At 49.2% G+C, this 25,180-nt stretch overlaps 2 pseudogenes; both read right to left on the bottom strand.

Annotated features, from left to right (window-relative positions):
• Positions 1-3,928: 3,928 nt before the first annotated feature.
• LOC111816502 lies at positions 3,929-4,106 on the bottom strand (annotated as a pseudogene).
• Positions 4,107-22,866: 18,760 nt separating this feature from the next.
• LOC105742049 lies at positions 22,867-23,211 on the bottom strand (annotated as a pseudogene).
• Positions 23,212-25,180: the final 1,969 nt, after the last annotated feature.

The following is a 25,180-nucleotide window of genomic DNA, read 5'->3' as shown; positions in this document are numbered from 1 at the left end:
TGGCTTTTGGAACAAATGCAGTTCACGTGTGTCTCTCCGTAGATGGGAAATATGCCACCAGGGAAGCACCACTCCCCACCCACCTGCAGCACTGAGTCTCTTCGTCTCCCCTCTCTGCTTCTGCCCTGCCAGCAGGACCACAGCCACAGCAGGAGGCACTAAGAAGCATCAAGGCCCCTAGGGAAAGGGCCACAGCTCTGAGGACCACTACATAGAAAAGTCCACTCAACAGTTAGGGACTCTGTCCCAGATGCTCCCCACCTTGCCCACCCACTACCAAGCCACAGCTACCAGGCCTGGTTCTCAGCTTATTTCTAAATGCTTCATTTTCACTTTCTGATCTTCATTTCATGAGCGGCCAGCCCCGGAAGCCACAGAACCAGAGCACGCCGTTGGAGTCCTGCTCTTGCTCCCCATTCCCTCTGATCCAGGAATCAGCCTCTGATGGCTGGGATGACAATCCTTGCCCTTGCTGGAGCTCAGAGTCCTGCTGAACTTTGAACCTCTCTGGTATGTGACACATCTGAGGCTAACTACAAAATCTAGTTTCCCTTAACTACAAAATCGCTAAGGAAATGCAAGCCAGCGGCGAAGTTCCAAGGTCCTTAGAGGGTACCACTATGCAGGGGCTGGCGAGGGAAGGCTTTCCCACCCAGACGAAAGTAAGAGTCAATGAGTTCCATGGGGGAGTGGAAGGGAGATGATGGAGGAGGAAAAGAGAGGGGAGGAGGGGAGGGGAGGGGAAGGAAAGGGAGGGAGGAGGAGAAGAGAGGAGAGGAGAGTCCCTTCCCGACCATTTCACTCTTCTCTCCTTTTCAAGCAAGACGCTCAGGATAGAAGGGCATTTCACAGGGCTGAGCTGAAAGCCTGGGGTTTGGTAATCCCCGGCATTCTCCCCCAACCTCCCCCATCCCCGCACCCCTCCCCCACGGGAGTGTCAAAGTGAAGCCCTTGCCGTCATCCAAAAAGCACATGTATGAGACGTGATCATTTGTCACGAGATGGAGTATCTGATATGAACCATGGCAAACACTGTAATGACTAATTTCAAACATTTATTACAATTCTTGAGAGACTTGAAAGCTGTCCCCACTCTTGATTTTAATAAATGCAGTCTTGAAGCAGCCGCTTATCAAAGTGACACAAATTGTGTGGTAAATAGATTATGGCACAGCTGAAATACTGGAAAATGAGATCAGAAATGCTCCTTTTCTCCCATTTAAAACTCGCCTCGATCCTTCAGCCCACACGGCAGCAGCCGCGCAGGCGTGAAGAGCAGGGAGGTGGGACCGAGCACCAACCCAGGACTGGAGCTCCCGGCAAGGAAGCTGCAGCCAGGAGCCGAGGCTGGGGGGTGCCTGGTGCTAGGACGGAAGAGGAGCTGCTGGGCTTAAGGGGCTGCAGCTGGAAGGGCATCCATCCCCACCCCAGGCTTGCTGAAGGCTGTCCCTCCCTGGTCTTTTATTCCTAAAACAGGTTTAACCACGGGAGAATTTATTTTATTTTATTTTATTTTATTTTATTTTATTTTATTTTATTTTAGGGAAGAGTCTACAGGGTGATCAGGGTCTCCCTACTACATCGGACTTGTAGTGATCTGCCTGTTTACAGCCTCCCAAGAGCTGGGATTACAGGCACAAGTCACCAGGCCTGGTGGCCATCTCATTTGCCGACTCAGCATGCAGGGGGTTGGGGAGAGGGCAAACCCAGGGATCGAAGCCCGCCCCTGCGCCTGCTTGCAGGCCCTTTAATCCCCTGAGATACTTGGCTGGCTCTGGGAATTCTTTTTTTTTTTTTTTGCATTTTTTTGCAATTCATCTAGTCTTTCTTTCTTTTTTTTTTTTGCCATAATTTTATTGATAAACAAATAGCAATGAGACAGTTTCAAATCAAATCAGTAGGACAGTTTCAATAATTAATACATTGCATACATTCTTCCTAGTGGTTAATTGCTGTACAAGATGCAGACTTGAGATCCTATTTACAAACACCATTAGAACAAATCATTCTATTCATTAACAGAATTTAACTATATAGCTATCCTAACCACTTTGAATACACAGATACAAAATGGACATTCATCTGTATACCCTTTTTTTCTTAAGTTTCATTATTTGAATATTATAGGTGCCTGAGAATTCTTAATGGTTTAGAGTTTGGTGGCTCAGGGGCTGAATCTCTTCTCCACCACTGCTGTCTCCTCAGCGCTCCAAGAGCCTGCCTGCCTTGTGCTGGGCAGCATGCTGGAGTGGAGAATTCACAGGGATGAAGAAGAGACAACGTCCTCCAAGGGCCCCTAGGCTGGAGGGGCCATGCACACAGTGATTTGAGCCCACAGGGAACTCATGATGGGCTGTCGCTGCCTGGATGGTCTAGGTGGAAAGACAAGAGATCTGGGCAGCATCCCCTGCCAACTGCAGCTGACCAGCTGACCAGGCATTGTGGACATTCCTGGGCAGATGGTCTGCGTGCCTGGACCATGACTGGCCCTGCTCAGGGTTTGAGACACCATATCCAGGCAGCCTCTGCATCCTCCAAAGACAGAACAACCAGACAAAACCCTCCCTGAGTGCCATCCAGAAAGAGCAAGGAAGTGGGGGACATTTTCCCGTTTGCTTTACACCTGAAGCAAGGACTGCTTGGGAACTGTCAGGTGCCTGTGGGACTTACCCACCCCCAATGGCCCCATCCTGCATGCATGATGGGGTTAGATCAGTCCTATGGGCTGTAGCCTGCATGTCTGTGGAAAGGAAAATGTGCCACTCTTGGGGAGACATGTGGGTCAGCCTTTGAGACTGGAATGTCCGCCCCCAAGCCCACCAAGTGAGTGAGAACTTCTGCGACGCTTTCAGGACCCCAGATCCAGCCCAGTCCAGGCCCAGTGAGTGTGTAGGAAAGTTTCCAGCTCCCTGCACTCACTGGACCTCTCCGAGCCAAAACTCAGGCATGCCACGTGAGTGAGACCCTCTGCTGTGCCCTCGGGACCCCTCCAACCCTCCGGAGCCCCTGTCCCCAAGCCCGCTGAGTGAATGAGAACTTCTGTGAGGCTTTTGGGACCCCTAGATCCAGCCCAAGCCCAGACCCAGCTAGTGTGTGGGAGAGCTTCTGTGCTCCCCTGTGCTCCCTGGGCCAGGGGCACAACAGAGGGACACCACAGGTTCACTGTTGTGCCAGAGGGGCACCACAGGTTCACTTCCAAGGGCTGCAGCAGGAAGGAGCTGAACGCAACAGCTAAACCCAGGCCAGGCATAACTGAATAAACTCAAACTTAATAGATCTGCACCCGAATTTCAGTAGGTGCTAAGGTTATAACTGCACCAGAGCTCTACACCAAAGGTCAGAGGTCAGTGCTATATGAAATGACAAAGACAAGGAGCAAAATGCAATCTCAGGCTTTGAGCCCACCCAGAACAAGTGCAGAGGACACTAGCTCAGCTGAAATGAATGAATTAACTGCGTTGGAAGTAGAGACCCGAATGTGTTAGCGTAGCTGCTTCTGGGAGCTGGGCGCTTCTCAGGAATCTCTACCTCAGAAGTACAGGGGAAGCATAGTGTTCCCTGCCCTCGTTGGTGCTAACCGCCAGTGTAATAAGAAACAGGCCCAATAGCGCTGTTAATTAATATTCAAACTGACAGCACCATGTGTCTGTGTGGAGTTCCACCTCCCCACCCCCCTTTTTTTTTTGAGCCGGGATCTCACCTGCAGTCCAGGCTGGCCTTGAACTCCCAATCCTCCTTCCTCAGCCTTCTGAGTGCAGGGATTACAGGCATGTACTACCATACCTAGCTGAGGGGCCTTTTGGTTAAGACAGCCTTCTCTCTCCCCTCCCCCAGTGGGAGGTCAACTCTGGCAGAGGCCACCCGATGTGGCTAGAGACGGACTCTTCTCTGAGCTCAACCTCCTCTTTTTTTTTTTTTTTTCCTCCTAAGGGGGTGCACCATTCCTGGACGTACTTCAATACCAGGTCGATGTATGGAGTGGGCGGAGCAAACTCCTATTCCAAAAATCCGTGTAATATATTGTCCTCCGATAGAGGACGTGTCAGATATTAAACTGATAAGAACAGATACTACACTTGATCTTCGCCAAAAGGCCGGGAAGCAATCAACCTCCTCTTGATCAATTCTCCTCATGCTGCCGCTCTCCAGGACATCCACCAGGGCTGTTGTCACCAGTAGAGAAAGGGGGTGTGGTTTTGCAGAGGAAAATGCTCAGGGTCTGATGATGCCGGCGGGTAATTCCTTTTTTATTTTTTAAAGATAGCGTTGAATTAAGCAATTAAATCGTTTATTATTCAAACCCAAGCTAATAGATATTAAATTGTATATTTATTAAATGTTAATCACTCATTAGGTTTTTCAAGTTAAACATCAAACCTCTAACAAATTAAATTTAAATAATTAAGTCTATTATTAGTGGAAAGAGACTGCCAAGATGAGTCTGGGAGGAAACGCGTTCCAGAAACTATTATTATTTTTTTTTTTCTCTAGTCAAAAGAGCGCAAGACCTCATTATCTGCATCGTACACACGGGGAAAGGAAAACTTGGGGAGATCAAAACCCACGGCCTTGCCACACACAGTAACTACAGTTCTGAGGTAGAATTTAAACCCACATGTGTTTATTTAAGATTGAATCCACTCTTTGGAATACACAGAGTATGTTTGCTCTTTGTTGTGGGAGGACAGAATGACTTCAGGCGAGGTCGGTGGCAGATGCAGAACGTGTCTACAAGGAGGAAAGAAGTGAGGAAGGGAGGCACTCGATATACGGGTGGAGTCCTGCGGGGGGAGCAGGGTGTGCTCTGTGAGTCACTTTGCACTCGCTGGGACAAAATATCTGACATCTGGAACTTGCTATAGGAGAGGTTTAATAGGGCTCCCAGTTTCAGATGGCTCAGTCCTTGGTCACGTGGCTCCAAGGCGGCATCAGCTGGGAGGAGGGGCGTGGCAGAGAAGTGCTCCCCCAGGGATGCCCGGGAAGCAGGGAGTAGGAGGACAGGGACATGCATGCGCCCTCCAGATCACACACCCAGTGAGCCTCTTGCTACGAGGCCCCTCCTCTTCGCAGCACGTTCAGCTACTCCACGGACTCCATTAGGAATCGACCCACAATGACAAGCACGGCACCCCACCCCCACTCCCAACTCCTTCCGGAAGTCCGGCGGTCCTCCACCTCCTGGGGAGTCCGCTTCTTTCCATTCCCGCAGTGGATTGAGAGATGGCCTCCAATGGAACCGGGAATTGACCTCAGGCCTTTGTGCTTGCCAGGCAAGCGCTTATTCTACTGAGCCATCTCCCCGGCCCTGGCCTCCAAAAGTATATGGCCATGCTCTGTTCCCTGGGGCCTGTGAATGTGAGTTTATTGGAAAAAAATGGTCTTTTCAGATAAAATAAAAGTATACATCCCAGGAGCTGGGGAAATAGCTCAGCAGTCTGAGTGCCTGCCTGGCAAACGCAAGGACCCGGGTTTGGTCCCAGGTACCGCATGCCATGTCGGCCCCAGAACACTGCATGCATCAGGCCAATCAGAAAACTGGGTGTGGTGGCGCATGCCTGTAATCCCAGGGCTGGGGAGGCTGAGACAGGTGGATCACTACAAGTCTGAGCTGTATAGCAAGACCCTGTATCAATCAAAAAAAGAAAAAAAAAAAAGTAGAGATCCTGGATGAGATCACGCTGGATTATCCTAGATCCAAAGATAATGTCCTTGCAAGAAATGGATGAGGAAAGACAAAGAAAGGGGAGGCCAGGGGAAGCTAGAGGCCAAAACTGGAGTGGTGAGACCCCAACTGGGAAGGCTCACAGCCTTAGCGAGTGCGCAGCTCTGCAGACACCGTGACTGCAGACACCTGCCACCAGCACGGAGCTGGGACAGGTCTCTGAAGTTTATCACAGCTGCCTGAGGAACTTAATGCAAAGCCAGGGAGACTTGCCTCCTCCCTCTTGGCAATGATGCCACTAAAAATGGTGCAGAGAGGGCCTGTCCCTAACTCAGGTGACACCAGGCTCTGCCATCCCCTCCTCTGCCCAAGAAGTCAGCCCCTCTGCCTGGGCCCACTTGTCACTCACTTGCTAGGATGAAAGAAGGACAGCAGACACAGGGTAAGGCTCTTGCCACCACAGGGCTGGGATAGCCCAAGGAAGCAGGCAGCAGGCACTGATTCATTAAAACTTTCCCATGGAAATTGTGGTCACAATTAGACACATCACAATGTTTTCTTTACAGTTTCTCCTACACACAAAACCAGGAGCGGGGGTGTAGCTTAGTGGCAGAGCACCTGCCCGGTGTGCACAGAGCCCTATGTCCCATCCAAGGACTTTAGTACCACGTAAGCACCAATGGATCTTGCCCCCATGTGTCTCTTACCCTGGGGTGCAGTCCCTCCAAGCTACCTTTCTATTCCTGGTTCCCCTACGTTGAATGGCTTTCCCTGCCCCAGCCCACCCCTGTCCCCTTCTGCCCTGTTCCTCCTGTGTCCTGGTCCCAGCTGGCCTCTGGCCCTTCTCACTCTGCCCTGCACCCCAGGGATGACACCCCCTTGCTCCAAACCTTCAGTTTACCTCCTGACCATAAAGGAAGCCCAAACTCAGCCACTTGTCTTGCAAGGCACTCACGTGCACCCTCAGCATCCCCCTTCCGCTCTGCAAACTCTGGATTCTCTTCTGCAGTAACGATCCCAGCTGCTGTCCCTTGTCCTGCGTTGCCTTGGGCTCTTGTTGGCTCCCCTCGAGGGACACCATGCCAGCGTGACTTCCAATGGCTGGACCCTGGTCATCCTTCTGGGCTTATTTCTCTGTGACCTCTTCTCTTTTGCAGGCCCTTCAATCTTGGCCCAACCCTGACCTATTGCCTCATTCCACTTGTTGGCAGCAAAGGGACCAGTGTGTTAGAAAGTGCAGCCTTCAGCAGAGGAGATGAGGTAGGTGGTGTCCTGCCAGCATCCCGTGAGCCTCCCTACCCCCTCAGTTCTGGTCCACAGCGAAGATGTGGGCTGGTCTGGAGGGTGACTTTCAACTCTCTCTAGCTGCGGAATCCCGCCTTCAAACAAAACCTCTTGTGATGGAAGACAGATTTATCATCCCAGTGTGTGCCCTGCCTTTCTCCTGCCCCACCAGCTCCATGTCATCCAGCTTCAGAGAGGAGGAGCTATGTCCCTGCCTCTTCCCTGTGCTGCCACCCTCCCTGCCCTGCCTTCCAGGAAAACCCAGTCTCCCCAGCCTGGTTCTTGCTGCCAGAAGCAGGAGGAGGGGAGATGTGCCGGAATAGAGGGGCTGAAGGAAGCAGCGGAGCCTGATCTACAGGGTCTTTTCCAACTTCTGCTTGTTGCAGGACCGCTTACATTTCCAAAGCTCATCGCTTTTGCATAAAGCTGGCTGACCACAGATGTTCAGCACATGTACAAATATAGACAGTTCCTGAGCCTGAACCAGGGGACCCCACTGAGGATTACAAGTTGTGAATCACAGATGGTGGCCTCCAGGAGAGCTGGGGAGGAGAGAAGTTCTGCAGAGCATCCTAAGGGTCAGGAACACTAGGTCTCAATCTCTTGCCGTTTCCAGATCAGCCTTCAGTGCCTGGAGCCTGGGACCCGCGGGAGCCTGGCTTGTACTCAGGTCACACAGAAGAGGCAGCTGTCAGGGAGAGGGCTGGGGCTGACCTCCTGGCAGCTTAGCCACAGCCCCCAGCAGGTAGCCTGTATCTCTAGCATGGTCTTCCATGTAGACAGCTTGTGCCTGGGAATAGCAGAGGAGCTGAAGAGAAATCCTATTCCCTCCTGTAATGTTCTCAGCTGCTTTCAATTCCAGTGTGCAAAGCCATTCCATTCCACTCTAGGGCTAAGCCTGGGACTCAGGCCAGGGTGCACTTTTCCACCAGCTGCAGCTCAGGATCCTACAGGACAGCTCCAGCCTGCTGCTCTGTTCTCTGCTCTGTCCGCATGGTACAATGTGTGCCGTGGACAGTGGATTCCTGCCTGCCGACTGGAGCCTAAGAGAGTACCCGTGGAATGGGTCAGGCTTCCAGGAGCCACCAGACACACATGTGACCTTAGCCCATGTTCTGCTGCTGTAGCAGAGCACCGCACACTGGGCGGTTAGGTCAGAAATAGCAGGAGAATATTTGACCCACAGTTCTGGAGGCTGGGAAATCCGAAACCAGGAGTTTTATTTTTATTTTATTTTTTTGCGGAACCAAGGATTGAACTCAAGCCCTTGCATTTGCCAGGAAAGCGCTTCTTCCAGTGAGCCATCTCCCCAGCCCCTAACAGACCAGGATCTTGCTATCATCATCACTCACCATCCTTCATAGTGAGGCCCTTCATCCATTCATGCAAGAGATTCCTCCACATGATCCAGTCACCTCCTGAAATGCTCACCACTTGTGCACCCGCAGTGACAACTAAATTCCACCATGGGGTTTAGAGGGAGCAAGCAGAGGTGAGCTCACCGCCCTAACCATCCAAATGAGTCCCCTGATCCCCCGTGGTCAGGGTTTGGGATGCCTCTGCCACTCCCCCTTAGCTATCAGTTTTTGCTGGATGTCAGGGTTTGACTTACGAACCCCAGGCCATTTTGGTATAATCACTTTTCCTTGACTCCAGCTCCTGTCTGTGTGACTTTGTCAATTCTGCGGGGGACCCTGTGGCTTGTATCCCACCTCAAGGCTGTTTGGAGCAGACATGGGCAGAATCTTGGGAAGATGCTTACATAGTGACAGGGAGGACTATGTTGGTTCATCGCCATGGCAACCTGCTCAACTGAGTGGTAAGGCAGCGGCCAGGGCCACAGGGCCTGCAGCTCAGCACTGGGGCATGAGCATGGCATGGCGACATTTACTGGGGAAGCTTTCCTTGGGGGGCCCAGCTTGAGGGTTGCTTTGTCTGACTGGCTCCATTTTGGTGTGGCTCCACCCCCACCCTCCACCCCTTGGAGATTGGGATTAACCCTGAGCAGGAGGAAATTCAGCTCCAAGAATACCTGAGCCAGCCATGAGGAAGAGGGATTCTCACACCAGGCTCTGGAAAGAGCCCCAGAACCCCTGGAGCCAACAGGGGCACAGGCTGCTCCATCATACAGGGAGGGACAAAGTCTTAGGTATGACATTGCCCTACCAGCTCCTCAGCCTGTACCTGACTCAGAGAGGTGAATGGACTGCAAAGACTGTCGCTCCAGCAGTCCATCCTGGTTGGCTTCCCTACCCTGACTGAGTGTGCTGGTCCCTGTCAGGTGCGGCTGGCACTCTCTGCATGATAGGATGTGGTTTTTGTAGCCGAGGACTGTATTTTAGCCATACCTATTGCAAAACCGAGACTTGATAAGGACTTGAGGACTGAGGACAAAAATCTAACCTCCAGCCAGCTTGCAGGAGTGAGATAAGTGTGGTTGGTCCCAGGGGAGACTGGAGGTGTGTGAAGTCACAACCAGTTACCCACCATGAGGGGATGAAGCGCTCCCTGGCGTCCAGCTCAGAACTGAAGGCTGACGGAAACCCACTCTGGGCCCAGCCCTCAGCCTCCTGGGCCAGCCCGGATGTCTATAGCCTCTCCCACAGCTGCCTGGCCCTCAGCTGAGCACCCTGTCCTCACGGAGCCAGGCTCTCCCATCTCTGTTCCCTCTAGCAGCCAGCCAGGCCACCTGCTGAGCTTGCCCACCTGTCACCTTTCACCTGTTCTGCCGGCTGGTGGGGTGTGAGTCTCCCTGGCAACAGGTCCGGCTTGTGTTTGCTCTACTCTGGATCACCGCAGCCCGGCCCTGACTCGACACTGGTAAGCTGAGCCGTGGGCCCGTGTACCCAACCCAAGTCACCTCCTGCTATGGCAGAGTGGAGTCCCACAAAGATACGAGGGATAATCAAAGTATGTGGTGAAGGTGGAAATTTTAAAAAACTTAACAAAATTAAAAGACACATTAACATTACCCATTTTAAAATAGCCCCTCTCACTTCAAACACTTCACATTCCTGCAAATTCCTGGAGCAGTTCTAGGCATCCCCTTCCATGAGTATCTTTACAAGGTATAATCGGAAATACGCCGGATGCTGCCGAACAGCGCCATTCAACAGAAAGCCCCAGAAACGTGGCAGCGTGTTCTCCTCCACGTTATCCACTGGATCTGACACCTCATGACTTCCAGCTCTTCCCCAAAGTCCAAATGACCACGGAAGTAAAAAAAAAAAAAAAAATTGAATCCATTCAAGGTATCCAGGCAGCTGCAACTCTGCAACTAAAAGACACTCACCAATGAGCATGTTCAGAACTGCGTCAGAAAGCAGCAAGAAGGGTGGGGTCCACCTGTTCAGAGTGAACTGGGGTGTCTTGGCTGCTTCTCTTGGTGCTGAGGCAAAATACCTGACACCCACAGTTCAAGGAGTTGAAGGTTTAGTTCGCTCACAATTTGTAGACTGTCCGTTCAGGGGCGGCTGGCTCCAGCACACAGAGACACAGCAGAGGGGCAGTGCAGAGGAGAAAGAGGCCACAGCGGGCAGAAGACGCAGGTGGCTGGCACCGCCGACAGGCCTCTTTCTGTCCCTTATAGATTTTTTTAAAAATATATTTAGTACAGGGTCTAAACTACAGGGTCTCACTACACAGAGCCAACTCTTAGTGATCCTCCTATTTTCAGCCTCCCAAGTGCTGGGATTACAGGCTTGCACCACCACGCCCAGTTTCAATCGCTCACTCAGTACGCCCCGGGGGCGGGGCCGGCACAGCATGCTGGGGATCGAACCCTGATCCCTGGGCCTGTCTAAGCAGCTGCTTTAGTCCACTGAGCTATTTGGCCAGCCCTGTCCCTTATATCTTATCCAGGCTACCAACCCTCAGGTAGTACTCATACTTAGCATCACACCCCTGATCTCAGCGTCCCCTACCCTAGATGTAGTCATCTCTGAAAAGCCCCATCTATGGCTGTATGAGGTTCTGGGCAGGTATCTAGACACAAACCTTAACAAGGGATGTTTTGTGGGGACTGAAGAGTCAATGTGTCTTTTTTTTTTTTTTTTTTTTGACAGAACTGGGGATTGAACTCAGGCCCTTGTGCTTGCCAGGCAAGCACTTAGTCTACTGAGCTATCTCCCTAGCACCTTGTCTTTTCCTATAAAACATTCAAAATTTAAAAAATTAAACATTCACCATAGTATTGGTCATGCTATGTATGTCTGCCTAGAACCTTATTTGGAAAAGGGATCTTTGCAATATAATTAAATGAAGGATCTGGGGAGAGACGGTCATGGATTATCCAGCTGGACCTTAAATCTATCAGTAAGGGTCCTTATTTATTTTTATTTATTTATTTATTTATTTTTTTGCGGAACCAGGGATATGAACTCAGGTCCTTGCGCTTGCCAGGGAAGCGCTTATTCCACTGAGCCATCTCCCTAGCCCAGTAAGGGTCCTTATAAAAGAAAGCAGAAGGAGATTCAAGACTCAACCTAGAAGAGAAAACCCTGTGAAGGCAGAGGCAGACACAGGCTCTAGTGTGATAGGATCACAGACAACAAATGCCCAGACCCCTGGAGCCTGGAAGAAGGCAAGATCCCCCAGAGCCTCCGGAGGAAGTGTGGCCCTGAAGACACTGTGATTCCAAGTTCTGGTTCGAGAACCTTGGGGCAGTGAATCTTGGTTATTTTAAGCCATACAGTGTTTGGGAATATGGAACAGCCACTCCAGGATGCACACATGTCACCCACAAGGCTCACAGCCTTCAAAGTCTGTCTGCACAGAGCGTGAATGGATGCGTCCCCACTGGGGACAATTTTACAGCCCCTGTCTGGTGAATTGCCAACTGGTGGTCAACTTGTTACCTCCAGCTGAACCGAACTGGCTGGTGCTGGGGGTGGGAGGTCCCCTGAGGGGTGTTGCCAGCACATAAGAGGCTGTTGGGATAGCTGTTTGGAGAAGCTTTGGGGAAGCTGTTGGAAGCTGTTGGTTCTCCTGGGCTACTCTGGAGGACTGAGTCATGCTGGCTTTCCTGGTGAGCTTGTTTGCTCTTATCAGAGGAGGAGCTTGGGATCTTATAGTCACTGAGAATGGCTATGGTTTGCTTGGGAGAGCTCTGGTCCTCATCTTGAGCATTATTTCCTGGCTCCAGAGGGGAAGATGGTACACAGCTCAGTCTCCTGGAGAAGCTTGTCATTGGCATTCCTCCTGATGGGAACTCAGCCTTCCTCATCGCTGGAGGAGCTTGGGACCTCAATGTTGCTGAGGATGGCTGTGGTACTTTTGCGGGGAGCGCTGACGTTTACCTTAAGCATCACTTCCTGGCTCCAGTGCAGCTCCCTCAGCCTGCTAGTACAGATCCTTCATCCCCCTGGCGCAGATGTTCTAGCTTCCACCCTGACCTTTGGGCTTTCCCAGCACAGTTCTGTGAGGCAGGCCTTCAGGAGACATTATTGTGAGCTCTAGGCCTCCAGTTGGATTGCAGGCAGCATTGTTATGAGCTCTAGGTCTTCAGCTAGACTCGTGCAGGACATTGCTGTGGGATCCAGGCCCTCCGCTGGGGTCTTTGGTCTTTGGTGTGTGTACAGATTTCCTGCGCTCTTTGTATATTATTCTCTGGGTGATTTGTTATAAAATAATCTTATAAAATGTGTCCCGTATTGCATTTTTCCCCTTGCAAAGAACCTTACACCACGACACTGTCCCTGTCTTTCCCAGCCTCCTGGTCTTCGCTTATGCTGTGTCCATCTCCAAAACAGTCCTCAAACTCTTTTCCTTGTACATCAGACTCTCTCCCACAGACTCTCAAATGTGAGGGGGAAGATACCACAGTGCATCAGTGCTAATGGGCATGCTTTGGTTGGGCTTTTTCCCCCCACACTGCAGCCTCTCTTAAGTATATGTGCCTTGTAATGAACAGTGTCATTATTTTTTATGATCAACACCTTTCCCTTTCTTGGTGCCTCATCAAGTAAGATTGTATTTTGTAACAGATTGTGTCAGAGTCTCTGAGAAGGAAAGTCTAATAGCCAGCGTTCACTCTTTGCTAAGGGCACTGAGGGCCGTGTTCAAAGCCTGGTTCCTCCATTCTCGCAAGTGAAGAGAGACCTCGGGTCTATCCACCTCCTGGTCATGGGGGCCACACAGCTGCCAGGATCTGCCAAAGCTCACAGGAGTGTGGACCTTAGCAGGGTGAATCTTATACCTCAGTAAAGATGACTTTAAAAAGAAAAACACTACAAAAAGATCTGATTAAAGAGAAAGATTCTATCTGTTGCATAGGATAACTTACGATCAAGGTATGAACTGAACAACTTAGAGAAACTGTCATCAAAAAAACATAAAGGGGCCGGGGAGATGGCTCAGTAGAATAAGCACTTGCCTGAAAAGCACAAGGGCCTGAGTTCAATCCCTGGTTCTGCCAAACAAAACAAAATGAAACAGACTGGAATGTAGCTCAGTACAAAAACTCTAGGTTCAAGTGCCAGTACCACCACCAAAAAAGAAGATTTTACCAAATTAACCTAAAAATTAACATAGATTCATGGACTATGTTAGTAATCTATACTAATTAATACGTGGCATATGATATGGATTTGTATATTAGAATGTTTATATTAATTTTCATTTGTTATAAAGTTAATATATTACATCACAAGACCAATAGATTATTAAGTGATCTCAGTATGTTATAAATTCAGTGCAATCCTACTTAAAATTCTATTTAGACATATTTGGGCAGAAACTTGATAAAGCTATTCTAAAATGTATACACAAATAGAAAGAAAGAAAAAAAAAAGAAAAGAGAAAGAAGAAAGAAAGGTCAGTGCTCACAAAAAGAACAAAGATGTGGTTCTGCCTTGCTCCTGGGCAAGCATGTTATACAGCCATGTGAAGGCAGAGCGTGACACACGGATGATTGAGTGTCTCCGGGCGCAGAGCCCCCAGCACGGCCCATTTTGGCGTTGCAAAGTGAGGAGAAGGCAGCAGTGATTCAAGCTGTCAGGAAAGGAGAGTTACCTGGCACGGCAGCTTATTGCCTCTAAGAGTCACTGTTCTCTGCCCTTCTCACACTGGTGAGCTGGTGTGTGTGTGTGTGTGTGTGTGTGTGTGTGTGTGTGTGTGTGTGTGTGATCCTACCATCCAGGCCTGGACCTGTAGGAGGCCGGCTTGCCTGGCCACCCGCAAACAGCAGCAGCAAGCCAGGCGCCAGGACCTTGGAAGAAAAGCCAGCGGTGCTCCTGGAGAATTAATTCTGCTGCAGAATGGCAAATGCTCCTGATGACCCAGAGGACCACATTGTGTCCTTCACAGCCATCACTGTGACTCTGGAGCAGTGTCAGGAACATTTGTATCATTTCTTTTGTTCCTGTTTTCCTTTTTATATTTGCTTAAGAGTAATGCATAATTTAAATTAAAAAAAAAAAACTAGTGTATCTAAGTCATTCTAAAAGTTCTCTGAACAAAAACAAAATAAAATTTCTTTCTTTTTCTCTGTATTTTTTAGTGAAGTGTCTACAGGGTGTTCAGGGCCTCACTGTTAGATCGGACTGGTAGCGATTCTCCTGTTTACAGCCTCCCAAATGCTGGATTACAGGCGCGCACCACCATACCCAGTCTCAATCGCAGTCTCAGTACACCCTGGGGGCAGTGCTGGCGCCAGGGCCAGGCATGACAGGCCCGGGGATCAAACCCCTGGCCCCTGAGCCTGCTTGCAGATGCTTTAATCCACTGACCTATTTGGCCGGCTCCTACAAAATAAAATTTCTAAGCACTAAAAACAGCAGTACTAAAACAAGCCCCTAAGATCTAGTTCTCTTGAGGGTCATAGCAACAAGAGTATCGAGTTGCTCTCAAGGAGGGCGCAGTAGGGAATCCAGTGTCATGATCCACCAGCATCCTTGGTGCACTGCACTTGAAGAGAGAAAAGCAAGCAAAGAAACAAGGTCCTTCTCTGGGTTCCAGTTGGGCCCATTTCTCTAGCTGCAGGTGACAGCTGTATTTGCTTGGGTTCCAGCCAGGGAACTTCCTCCCCAGTTGGAGGGAGCAGGCTTGGGTGATTGGTGCAGATCGAGGCCAAAGGCAGGTGTTCAGGCAGGCTCTGGGAGGACCGATGTTTGGGGGCAAGTGAAGCAAAGTGTGCAACAGGGCCGCGAGTGTTGTGCTATGAGGAATAGGAAGTACAGAAGCAGGAAGTACAGAAGGGAAGATGGCCCCCTTCCTCTCCTGTTGCCTCCTTGACCTCCAGTACCTGGCTCCCTCCTGTTCTGGCTGGCGTCTAAGTGTCCCCCTACAGCCTCCTAAGGCCACAGGCAGGGCTTTTGCAGAGGCGGCTGGATCTAGAGTGTGTGTGTGCACAGTGCTGGAACTGATTCATGGCAAATGCTAGGAGCTAGGGCACCAGGATAGCGTTAGTTACTTTTCTCACTGCTGAGATAAAATAACCCCACAAGACCGGAACAGCCTCTTTCTCCCCCCTTTATCTTTATCCAGGTAGCACTTGTACCCATGCGACTTTGGTGGGGACATCTAGACACAAGCCCCAACAAGGATTAGGGTTGTGAGTGCTATCTGTCCTAAGTAGCTTGGATAAAATAAGGGAGAGAGCGGTGGTTGTCCCTTGCTTGCATTGCCACCTTCTGCCCACTGTACCCATCTCCTCCATGATGACCCTCTGCTACCCCACCCTGCTTCGGAACCAGCCCACTACAGACTGAAGCCTCTACAAACTGTGAGCTAAATAAACCTTTCCTCCTTCAACTTTGGGTGTCAGGTATTTTGTCCCAGCAACAAGAAGAGTAACTAAGACACATTCCCATTTGCAAAAGATCTTTCCCTCCATTTAGTTGCATCATTTATTTTTCTCTTTATGTACACTTTGAATTTCTCACATGAGAGAAATTATACGGCAGTTAAGCTTGTATGTCTACCCGTTTTGCTTAACATTATGTTTGCAAGGTGCCTCCACTTTTCCACAGTGATTTGTACTTATCCTTCTGTATAAAAGAAGAGTATCCCATTGTGTATAAGTATCACATTTTATTTATTCATCTGCTAATGGTCATGGAGGTTAATCCCAAGATTAAACTATTATGAATTGTGTTGCCTAATACTTTGGTACAAATGTATCTCTGAAATATAGTCTTTAACTCTTTCTGAAATATACCTAGTAGGAAAGTAGGTGGGTCCAGTGGAATTTCTGCTTTTATTGTTTTGAGGAATCCATACTGATTTCCATGAAGGTCGTATGAGTTCACGTTCCCGCTCGGAAGAGTGTTCCTTTCACCACAGCCTCACCAGCACTTGTTATTGCTTGACCTCTTGGTGGTAACCATTCTTTCTGAAGTAAATGGCATCTCCGTGTTGTTTAAGTTGCGTTCTCTAATTGCCAGCAATGTTGAGTATTTTCTCATGTATTTAGGGATCTTTTGTATTTTGTTTTCTGAGAAGTACCTAGCACTTCCAGTTGCCCATCTTTTTATTGTCTCTAACTTGGGGTGGCCTAATTTTTTCCCCAGCTCTTTATATATTCTAGACATGAGCCTTAAGTGAACTAAGGAGTTCACACTCATCTACAGACACTGCCGAGCCTTCAAAGGGCCAGATCCACCTGCTAGGGGTGAGCTCTGGTCTCCAAGTGGAAAACTGGATGACAGGAAGCTTTGAGGCAGGGAGATGGGCAGAGATGTTACTGCAAAAGCCCAAAGGAGCTCAAGGAAGATGAAGATGAGAAAATGTCCCCCAGTATTATGGCTTTTAGTGACCAGCTGATGTGAAAGGAATGACCTCTCCAACAACAGAGGCAGAGTTTTTTTCAGTGTCCAAAGAAATATTTAACGAAGTAGATCCAGGTTATAAAACAAAGACAGGGCCAGGGAGATAGCTCAGTAGAATAAGCACTTGCCTGGCAAGCTCAAGGTCCTGAGTTCAATCCCCGGTACCACAAAAACAAACAAACAAACAAACAAACAAACAAACATAAAACAAAAACAAACCTCAGCAAATGTCAAGGAGTCAAGACCATACAGAACGCATTCCCCATCCAGCTGAAAAGAAGTTCTACAGGATAACAGGAAAATCCCCAAACGTGGGGAAAGAGTACTCTTCTATGGATCAAAGATAAAACCTCAAGGGAAAGAACTGCCATCGCACTGAGTTAGAATAAAAGAACACAAGTACAAAACACGTGGGAGACCACTAACGCAGCGCTCGAGGGATTTTCGGCACTGAGTCATGCATCAGAAAAGAGCCTGACGCCATTCATGCCATTCATCTAAGCTCTCGCCTCAATGGCCTAGAAAAGAAGAGCAAAATAAACCCTGAAGAGAAATAGCAGAGGCAGGAACAGAATTCAAGGAAACTGAAAACAGAAAAACAGCACAACATTTTTGAGACAAAGAACTGTTTCTTTGAAAGGCCAATCAAGCTGATGAATTTCTAGCAAGACTGACAGAAAAAAAAAAAAGAAGAAAAAAAAGAAGACTGACAGAAAAGCAAGAAGGCTCAAGCATCAGTACCAAGAATGGAAAAATAATTTCCACTGCCCTCAGCAAAAGAAGAAGCGAGGTTTCACCAAAGAAGACATGCAAAGGGCCAGTGTCGCCATTCAGCAGGGAAATGCAAATGAAACGCACAATGAGATACTACAAGATGTCACTGAAACATACTGTGTTTAAATTATAAACATTTATCACAGTACAAGACACACCGCTTTTAATCCCCCTCAAAGTACCGTTCCTTACTTTAAGCACACTTATCTCACCATTTTTGCTGCTTTCTGAAGCAGCTCCAGAAGTCCTCTTCTTTTTTTTTTCAATAAATAATACACTGCATATATTCTTCTTAGTGGTTAATTGCTGTAGAAGTCCTCTTCTGTGAGTGTTTTTAGCTACGGATTTGTGATGTCCTGAATCAACTCAAAATGTTTTATCTTTCATGGTCATTTTGACCTTGAGGAAGAGCCAGGAGTCCTGCAATACCATACCCAGTGATTAGAGGGCAAGAGGACACACTGGAATGCTTTTCCAAGCTTGTCTTCCATTGAATGGCACTTGGCGACAGCATTCCCTGTAGTTTTTTAATCATACTTCATACAGACATGAAAGAGGACTACAGAACTGCTTCAGAAATCAGTAGGACAGCCGAGTATGGTGGTGCACACCTGTAACCCCAGCACGCCGGAGAGTGAGGCAGGAGAATCATGAGTTCAAGACCAGCCTGGGCTACAAAGTGAGCTCAAGGGCAGCCTAAGCTTCATAGTTAGACCCTGTCTCCAAGAAGACAAAAAAAGAAAAGGGAAGAAAAAGAAAGTGGTAGGAATGAAGGTATATAAATGTAGATGAAGCAGGAGCTGTGTTCTAAGGTGAATTAATGTCAATGTGCCTTTTACTGTTATCATTTTTTTTCTTAGAATTTCAATACTCACTGTATATTTTGATCACAAAGTGTGCCCCACAATCATTAGGGTGCTTTTTTAAGCACACTACAAGAAAATTCCAAGAGTTGGCATAGATATAAAGGGTGACCTTTGAGCCCTATTGGTAAGAATATACAATGGAGCAGCCATTGCAGAAGCGGTAGAGCAGTTGCTTAGAAAATTAAACAGATTAACCTTGGGTAGAAGCCGGGGGTGTGACTCAAATCTGCACCTGTCACAGACCTCGCAGGGAGGCCTCCCCTGAGTCATGATGGAGCCGAGACTCCAGATAAACGAATCAAGATGCCACACAGCACCAAAACCGGGTGGGCCGCGTGTGATCCGTGCTCCTTTGCTTTTCTCGGGGCACCACCGCAAGCTGGGGCAGCCTGGTCGTACTGCAGGACACGGTGTAGGGTACTGGCAATGCCCAGATGTCACACACCACACGAGAGCCACACAGGACGTCCTTGAAGAGGCCTGTTCTGCTGGACAGGACTGCAGACACTGTCCACCCCCAGCTGGAACTCCCCCTTCGGATCCTGCACCCCAGGCTAAGCGAAGGAGTGCACACTTGGAGACAGTGTTTCAGAGGTGAGAGCTTGGGGTCCAGAGAGGGCAGCAGTGATGAGGAGCTGGTGTCAGCTGAGCGGGGTGGCAGCTCGGGGGCTCCTCGTGCCCATCAGGGCCTTGAATGCTGCAGGGAGAATACAAGTGGTTGTTGAAAACGCAATGTGCCCCTAGCATCCCTCCTTCCCAGGGAGGGGACATAAATACCTTGAGTGGTAAAGTTAATCCTGCCTGTCACCTACCCTTTGTCAGGGGCCTCTCTGGGAGCTGGCAGCTCTGCTGTGCTATAGCAGTGGAGCTTGCGGCTGGCAGAGGCGGGAAGCCAGGGGCTAGGGACAAGGGCTCTAGGAAGTGCAGGTGGAACTTGGGGGGGGGGGGAGCAGGCAGGAATAGAAGGCCAAGGGGACAGGGGCACTGGACCCACCAGGCGGCAGCTGAGGCACAGGTAGGAGTCAGAGTGCTCAGGCTCCTGCCGCTCCCAGGTCTAAGGAACAAGGTGCAGCTGGGTCCTTGAGTGCTCCTGGGGTCGGCTGCTGGCCGATGCCAACGCGCGACTTCTCTGATCACCACCCCAAGCCTTCCACACCACGGCCAGGAATGCTGGTGACTGTTTCAGGGACATGGACTCATGTTCCTGGGCCATGGGGACAGCATGGGGAACACGTGGGAGGTGTCGGGGTGTGAGACCAGGAAAGGAGCAGTGGGGAGGGGACGGGAGAGAACGCAGGATGCTGACAGGGCTGGTCCTACTGCATAGGCGGAGCGAAGCAAGGGTTTTGCTGTCATCTCCCCTAACAGGGCTCAGCATGTTCGGCTCTGCTCCTCAGAATCAGTACACAAACGAGGCCACGGTGGAGGCCACAGCGGGGAGGGCCTTCACACAACAGGCAGAGGCTCCCACAGGGCAGGGCCTCTGGGAGACTCAGCAGCCAGCTGGCAGGGGTGAAGACTTAAATTTTTATCTTTTGTGGTCCTGCGGGTTGAACCCAGAGCTTCACACTGAACTATATCCCCAGCCCTTTTTAAATTTTTTATTTTAAGACGGGGTCAGTCTGACTAGTTCACTGAGTTCAGAAGGCTAAGCTCCAAGCTCAAATCCTCCCACCTGGGCCTCCCAGGGTGCTGGGATACTGGTGTGCACCCCCACACCTGGCTCAGAGGGACCCTTGATGACAAAGACTTGAAAACCAGTTTCATTTTCTGAAATCATGGGAGAAAGAGTTGGCTCACGTAACTGGGAGGGCTCACGTAACTGGGAGGGCCTGAGGAATCAACACCAGCACACACAGGGATACCTGCAGGCCCACATTTATGAGGCACAATACACAGGAGCCAAGGTACACGGCCAGCCTAGGTGCCCATCAAAAGGCGAACATATAAGGAGAATATGCATATTTATGCAAAAAGATGTATTATTCAGCCACTAAGAAGAATGAAATTTTATCATTTGCATAAACGTGGCAGGTCTGGAGAACATGATGCTGAGTGAAGTAAATCAGACCCTGAAAGACAATTATCTCACGTTCTTCCTAATATGTGTGTCTTGGGCCGGGAATATAGCTCAGCAGCATAAGCTCCTGCCTGGCAAGTACAAGGTCCTGAGTTCGATACCTGGGACCAGAAAAAGTGAAGAAACTAATATGTGTCGTAGGCACTTTCCTGGAATTTTGAAAACATGGGACAAAATACCTCACACCTGCAACTGGAAATGGGGAACTGTATTTTGGCTTACGGTTTCTGTGGATTCAGGGACAAAAATATACGCTTCCAGCTTGTTGCCTGGTGACCCGCCCCTTCTGATCAGCCTTATCTCTGCAAGGGAAACTTCTGGGGGATGTTTCAGGTTAATTTGCAGCACTGAGGAACCTAAAAAGATGACAAGAAAACAAAAGGCAGACTGTCATTGGATAAGAGGAGGAGAAGCAGGGCAACGAGAAGGGGTTTACAGGTGGGCAATGGCGGGATGGGTATGGACAAAACACATGATAAACATTGAGACTCCCAAATTTGAAACCATGTGGGGGAGGGTGGGAAAGGAGGTGGGGGGACAAATATTGCCATGTGCCATGTGAGTGGACAACTCTGCCAAGATGAACCCCATTACAATAAATGAACATTACGTGCTAATTTAATAAGCAGGGAAGGAAAGGAAAATCCAGGGCCAGGGAGATAGCTCAGTAGAATAAGCAAGTGCAAGGGCCTGAGTTCAACCCCTGGTTCCTCAAAAAAAAAAAAAAAAAAAAAAAGGAAAAGGAAAATCCAGAATGCTCCACACAGTGGAGCCCACCTGTGCAAACTGGGTCCTGAGATTGGCTGCCTGTCACCTCTGCTTTCCGGTGGCAGCTCCACAGGAGCTGTGGCCACTGTGGCTCCTGCTCAGGCACCCAGATCTGCTGAGGCCCCAGGACAGGCTCACATGAGACCCATTCACCTGCCAGAGTAAATCCCCCTCCATAGCAGAAAGGATGAAACCCACTGATGGGCCGAGGCTGGGCAGGTGAGCATCTCTCAAGCAGGAAGGTGTGTGTGTGTGTGTGTGTGTGTGTGTGTGTGTGTGTGTGTTGTCTTGCTGGACCTGGGATTGAACTGGATGGTACATGGCAGGCAAATCTCCATCTAAGAGTCCAGGACTCTGCACTCCTAGGTGTCTTTACCCCGGAAGGACCAGAAGAAAGCTGAAATACAGCTGAAACTGAGCAAATTGTGCCTTATTTGACTTCAGAAATGCATTACCAGATTTTCTGCAGGCCCTAATTACATTCTTATCGTACTTGATATTCAAATTAGTTAGGGTCCCCTGGGGTCACCTCCACCACCAGGAAGGAGCAATTACTCTGGAATATGCTGAGTGATAAGGGCCCAGATATATGCGTGAATAATCCCTCAGTGCATAATTAAATACTGCCCCCTGCTTTAAAAAATAATTTTACAAAGATGAGGCCAGAACATTATTGCTTTGGGCTCAATGCTGTTTCAAAATTCCAAGCACATGGGATAAGCACCGAGGCCTGTTCAGAAGAGCTGCAAGGTCTCAGGGAGAGGAGAGCTGTGGGAAGGACGCAAGCCAGGCATACAGGCAGGGCTTCAGGGGTGTTTAACAGGGACACTGAGCCACATCCACCCAGCTGGATACAGAAGGTCCCAGGCCCAATGATGGCGGCAAATCAAAGAGGTCTCAGAAGTTGTATGCTTGCCCACCTTAGCTCAGAAGGGCTTCCTGTTCCCAGAACCGAATGAACTTGAGATGGGATGCTCAGCTCATGACATCTGTGACTCTACAGATGCAGGTGTGCTGGATGGGCCACAGCGGCGCGGGCAGTGACACCATTAGGGCTGGGATGTGGTCCCGGGACATGGCAAATTCTAGACTTAGAGCAGAGAGAAAAGCCTAGCAGGCAAAAATATGTCCCTGAGGTTGTTTGCAACAAACACACTATTTAGTAAAAATTTAATCCTAGTACAGTCAACCTGCCAGAGCAAACCCTTATATTCCTAAGCCAACCACCAAGATGTACCTGCTGGAGCGTCTAAATGTTCCTCACGCCATCCTGTACTAAAAATCCTCACCTAGTTTCAGACTCGATTGCCTCTGTCTTCTAGACTTCTGCAACAGCTCTCCACTGCTCCTGCCTGCCTGCTCCCCCAGAGCGTGTCACCTGGGCCACCAATATACAAACTCTTAAATTCAGCCATGGCCTTTTGTACCCCTCTAAAACTCTTCAATAGCTCCCCTCATCTTTTCTTTTTACTATTATTTTTCAGCTGCTCAGTTTTTATTGAACATGTTACAAAATGAGGTTGAGTCAAAAAGACCAAAGCCTGTGTCATCTGATTGAGCTTCCCCCTCACCATTGATTGTTCACTAGTAGATTGTGTACTTAAAATGCTGACACTTGTTACACTATATATGCCTTGAATAAATGTGGCCCTGTATGATTGTCACTTAAAAAAAAAAAAAAAAGCCTGTGTCGTTGGCAGATTCCACAGATTCTTCTTTCCTTGCTTCCACTTTCTTCTCCTCAGCTGGGGCAGCTGAGGTGGAGGGGGCAGAGCCTCCCATGGGTGCAGCACCCACTGCCGGAGCATGGCCTCCCACCCTTACATTGTACATGAGGCTCCCAATGTTGACATCGGCTGGGGCCTTTCCAAACAAACCAGTCTAGAAAGGTTCAACATTGATGCCAGCTGCTTGAAGGAGGGCATTGATCTCATCCTCTGTGATGGTCACCTCTTCATCATGCAGGATAAGGGTGGAGTAAATGCAGGCAAGCTCGGAGATGGAGGCCATGATGCACGCTGCTGGGCATGGGACAAGTTACCAGATGAAGTGAGGGTTTCACCCCAACATGGCCTTAGCTCTATCGGAAGAACTGAGCACCTTGGCGGCAGCTGAGGAAAAGCATCTTTTCATTTTTTAAACTAAAATGAAATTCACAACTGGAGTCATGGCACATACCAGTAATCTCAGCCATTGGGCAGGCCGGGGCAGAAGGACGGCAAGTTTAATTCCCCAGTGTGTGTAACTAGCGAGACTTGCCTCAAAATAAAAAATGAAAATACTTGGTGATACAGCTCAAAGACAGAGCACACCTAGATTTGATCTCTAGCACGGGGGAAAAAGATGATGAAATTCAAATAAAATAAAGTTAATTATCTTAGAATGAACAGTTCAGTGGCATTAAGTACATTCACAATTTATGCCACCACCATATGCAGTCCCAAGACATTGAAATTTTTATTTATTTATTTTGGATATAGGGCCTCACTATGCAGCTTGGACCTGTAATAATCCTCCTGTCTCAGCCTCCCCAACACCTGGTTTTAGTCATGCCCAGGGTTCTGGGGCCAGCATGGCAGACAGTACCAGGGATCGAGCCCAGGTCCTTGCCCTTGCCAGGTAGGTGCTTAGACCGCTGAGCTATCTCCCCAGCCCACCCAAGACATTTTTATCATCCCAAAGAGAAGCCATGCTTCTCTTAAATAATTACACCAGCTGGGCATGGTGGAACAAATCTGTTATCCCAACACTTGGTAAACTAGGCAGGAGGGTCACTACAAATTTGAGATCACCCTGGACTACCTAGTACCTGAGCTACCTGGGCCTAACAGCAATACCTGTCTCAAAAATAAATGGGATGCATATCCCATTCCTCCCCTGCAAAATATCTCTGTGGAGGTACCTGTCCTGGACACCTCCTACAAATATGACTTCAGGGCTGGCTCTTTCCTCTGCACCCTAAATGTAACAAGCCTCAGTACTTCACTCTTTTTCAAGGCTGAATGATGTCCCATTGTCGACGCACACCATGGCCTATCTATTCACCCAGTGGTGGATCCATCACATCCTATAGACAGTGTGGCTCATGAAGAGTCCTCATCAGCTCGTCCTGACATAGCTTGGAGTGCCCCTCCCCCGACTCGAAGCTCCCATGGGTGCTGTGGTGGCTGGTGTCCACCTCTCTGCCTTTATTCATGCTCCCCTGGGCTCAGTTCTCCCGGTCACCCCCAGAAGTCCCTCAGGACTCACCACAGCGCTCCAGGCCCCAGGCGCTCTTACCGAATGGTGACAATATTTAAACTTAACATTGCAAAAGGGGGTGGCTACATCAAATGTTTGTCAGGAATTGTAACTGGCGCTGGAGTTGAGCTGTGTGAAAGAAAAGGTTTCGGTGTCGCCTCCATCGATAGGTAAGTTAGAGGGAGCAGGGGCTTAACAGAAGGTGAATGAAAGATAGGGAATCGCAGTGTGGCCCACCCTGCATTCAAGTTCCTTGGACAAGCAGCCCAGTTCTAAGTCTATGGATGGGTTAGTCTGAGACCACGCTTGCAAAGCGCCTCCTGGTGACATCGTAAATGTCTCAGACTAATGCTGTTCTATTTCTGTGTTTTTCCTTGACCCCTCTTATGAGACCAACTCTAGTCCCATTTAGGGCCCATGCTCCAGCCTCAGTGTCACTGCAGGTCTTCTATGGGGTCCTCGCACCTGCTTCCCAACTGCACTCCAAAAGCCTGGTGCCATTGCTTAGTGGGAATAGATGCCAAGATGATGTGAAAATTCCCACCGTGGAGAAGCTTCCAGATGAAGCAAGATCCACAGGCACAGGACGAGGTCCATGATGTCCATCCTACTCCTTTGAACGCTGGAATGATGCACCAAAACACTGACAGGGAAACCTGGGGGCAACTGCAGGGTAAAAATATGTTTTAAAGATTTCATTAAAGCCATGTGGACTTGGGCTCTGGGTTCCTTCAGGGCA

The sequence above is a fragment of the Octodon degus genome, unplaced genomic scaffold (assembly GCF_000260255.1).
Source record: "Octodon degus isolate 3935 unplaced genomic scaffold, OctDeg1.0 scaffold00033, whole genome shotgun sequence".
NCBI classification, from domain to species: domain Eukaryota; kingdom Metazoa; phylum Chordata; class Mammalia; order Rodentia; family Octodontidae; genus Octodon; species Octodon degus.
The sequence above is the reverse complement of the archived record's forward strand: the minus strand, read 5'-3'. Positions and strand labels throughout refer to the sequence as shown.